Consider the following 3148-nt stretch of genomic DNA (forward strand, 5'->3'; position numbering starts at 1 on the left):
ACACAGAGAATACAAAAATAATACTTCAAAGGGACACAGCAGCATTTGCTACAACAGCCAAATTACGGAAACTGCCCAAGTTTCCATCAACTGACAAATAAATTGAGATGTAGTATATGGAATGGAATATTATTTAGCTGTAAAACATGAAATCTTGTCATTTGCCATGAGGTGGATGGAGCGAGAGAATGTTATCCTGGGTGAAATAAGCCTGTCAGACAAAGACAAATACCATAGGATTTCACTAACACATGGAAATGAAACAAAACAAAGGGGGCGGGGGTTGGGGGGATTGGGGGAAGGAGACTGTGACAAACAAACAGACTCTTAACTAGGCAACAAACTGAGGGTTTCCACAGTGGGATGGTGGGCGGGAGGGGGGGAATGGATGAAACAGGTGATGGGGATTAAGACGTGCACCGGGGTGAACACCCAGTGACTGGTGGAAGTGTTGCTCTATATTTACACCTGAAACTAATATTACACTCTACTTTACCACCTGGAATTTAAAATAAAGTATAACATAAGGTTAATGACACCTACCTACCAGATTTTCTGTAGTTTTCAATCATTTCACTAGGTTGGAAAAATAACCATGAAAATTTGTAAAAGCATGTAAGATGTGGGGGACAGTTTGTGCCCTTACCTCGGTCTTTGGTTCCAGCAGGACTCGGAAAGTGGGTGTCAGCTCATTCTTCTAGAAGGTCCTGAGACGAATATTTCATGTATTCACATCCTAACTGAATGCAGCTCCCGGTCTTCTGAATTTCTGTCAGGATTTCTCCCCGGAAACCAGCCTGAATCTGGAGCAAACCATCCACGGCATCCATGATGTGATGTCGTGAGACCCCTCGATCCACGGGTCCTTTAATAAAATACGTCTTGTTCAAATACTGTCCGGGAAAGTGAGGAATGAAACACGGGAACAGCCCACAAAATGCAAGGGCCTGTGCTGCTGACCGACTGGCCAGTGCCCAGGGAAGCCACCCAGGGCCCTCTCCTCAACACTCAGTGCAACAAGGCAGCTTCTCTCTGGCGACTCCGGAGACACCAAGTTGCTGCAAGGCTCCCAAGGTCTCCCCTGGGGAGGGCGGCAGAACCTGCTGGAAACGCAGCTCTGGTCTCTGTCCTCAGGCAGTGGCAGAGGCCCTGAGAGCTCTGGGAGCAACAGAAGCCCTTCCTGCTCTGAGGTGCCCTGGGTCAGAAAAGCCGATGGGGCGCCCTCTGCCGGCCATCACCGTGCATGGAGAGGAGAACAAGAGGTCATTGTGTTTACCTCCAAAATACTTAGGTTAGATAAAGAATTGACACCTTTGAGAGATACCAGCTTCCAGCTATGGAATGAATAAGTCCTAGGGCTCCAAGGTACAGCCAATGGAATAGAGTCAATCCTGTAATAATAATGTTGCATGCTTTCACATGATAGCTACACTTGTGGTTAAGTACAACATAATTTATAGATATATGGAATGACTACACTTTATGTCTAAAACTAATACATCAAATGTGTGAACAATATTTCAATAAATAATCCACATCCTTTACACTATTTTTAATTTCTCCTTCTTTGCCATTAAAAAGTCATTCCTGGGGCGCCTGAGTGGCTTAGTCAGTTAAGCGTCCAACCTCGACTCAGGTCATGATCTTGCAGACCATGAGTTTGAGCCCCACGTCAGGCTCTGCCTGACAGCTCAGAGCCTGGAGCCTGCCTCAGATTTGGCGTCTCCCTCTCTCTCCGCCCTCCCCAGCTGGGGCTCTCTCAAAAAAAGAATAAAATAAACATTAAACATTTTTTAAAAATCATGCCTAATTTAGACTCTGTGAAATTCCATTTATCCCACATTCTCTAACATCACCATCTTGATGTTGAGAGCTTCTCTGAAAAGTCACTAATAACATCTTTGATGGACACTTGTGACAGGTCAGAATGCAACTTACAGGGAGCTACATGTCTGTTATGACTTTACCGTAAGTATCCTTGGCTGATATTTTCAAATTATGAAAATGAGCTGGGTCCCAGCTCCTTCTTCTAGAAGGTCCTGAGAGTCAACATTTGGCGGCTTCACTTCCCAACTGAATGCGCCTCCTGTTCCTCCGAATTTGGGTCAGGATTTCTCCCCCGAAACAAGCCTGACCAGGAACCAACCAACCCCAGCCTCTCTGACGTGGCGTCACGGGATCCCCTGAATCCACGGATCCTCCAGGGAAATACCCGCAGGGGAAATGAGGAACAAACCACGGAACAGCCCAGAAAAAGCGCGGGACTGTGCCGCCAACCGACCACCCGCGCTTCCGGGGAAGCCGCCCAGGCCCTGCCTCCCCCGCCTCGGGACTCAGCCCCACCACCTAGGAGACGCCAAGGGGCTGCGAAGCCTCCAGGGTCTCCCCCAGGCCCGGGGGCGGAACCTGCTGGAAACGCAGCTCTGGCTCTTTGCCCACACTCAGAGGCACTGGGTCCTCTGAAGCAAGGAAGCCTTTCCAGCTCAGGGGCGCCCTGGATCAGAAAAGCCTAGTGGGCGCCTTCTCAGGCCAGCACTGTCCACGCAGAGGCCCGGCCCCGCCCTGGGCGTGGTGCGTGCGCGCCCTCTGCCGGCCGCCGTGGGAATTCCTGCAATGCTCAAGGCCATGGCTGCTCACAGCTAGAAGTACTGAGAGTGCAGCTGGTCCAGTGAAGCCTGTTCTCCTGATCCAGAGGGTCTTACCGAAGGGCTTGCTTGGGACACAAAGAAACCTTTTCCTTCTCCTTTTTACTGAGTGCAGAATGAAACCGAATTTATTGACATAATGATATCATGTGTAATGCTTTAAGCAGCATTCGCAGAAATACAGACTGCAAATTGACACCTGCTGACCTACAGGTCATGGTGTTTAGCACCAAAATGCTTGGGTAAATAAAAAAGTTGACACCTCTGAGAAAGAGATACAGGCTTCCAGCTATGGAATGAATAAGCCATTGGGATCCAAGGTACAGCCCATAGAATAGCGTCAATCCTGTAAGAAAGCGTTAAATGCTTTCCCAATATAGCTACCCTTGTATAGGTCCCTGGAGAGCGTAATGTATCCACACGGAATCACCATGATATATGCCTGAAACTAATACAACATGGTGAGTCTCCTATATTTCAATTAAAAATGACAATATTTTTAA

At 48.1% G+C, this 3148-nt stretch overlaps 1 long non-coding RNA gene across 1 annotated transcript; it reads left to right on the top strand.

Moving 5' to 3' along the window:
* Nucleotides 1-637: 637 nt before the first annotated feature.
* Nucleotides 638-3148, top strand: LOC122487424. The gene is made up of 2 exons (XR_006298379.1): nt 638-677; nt 2010-3148. It is a non-coding gene; the product is annotated as an uncharacterized LOC122487424 (long non-coding RNA).

Source organism: Prionailurus bengalensis, chromosome A2 (genome assembly GCF_016509475.1).
Source record: "Prionailurus bengalensis isolate Pbe53 chromosome A2, Fcat_Pben_1.1_paternal_pri, whole genome shotgun sequence".
Taxonomy (NCBI): Eukaryota; Metazoa; Chordata; class Mammalia; order Carnivora; family Felidae; genus Prionailurus; species Prionailurus bengalensis.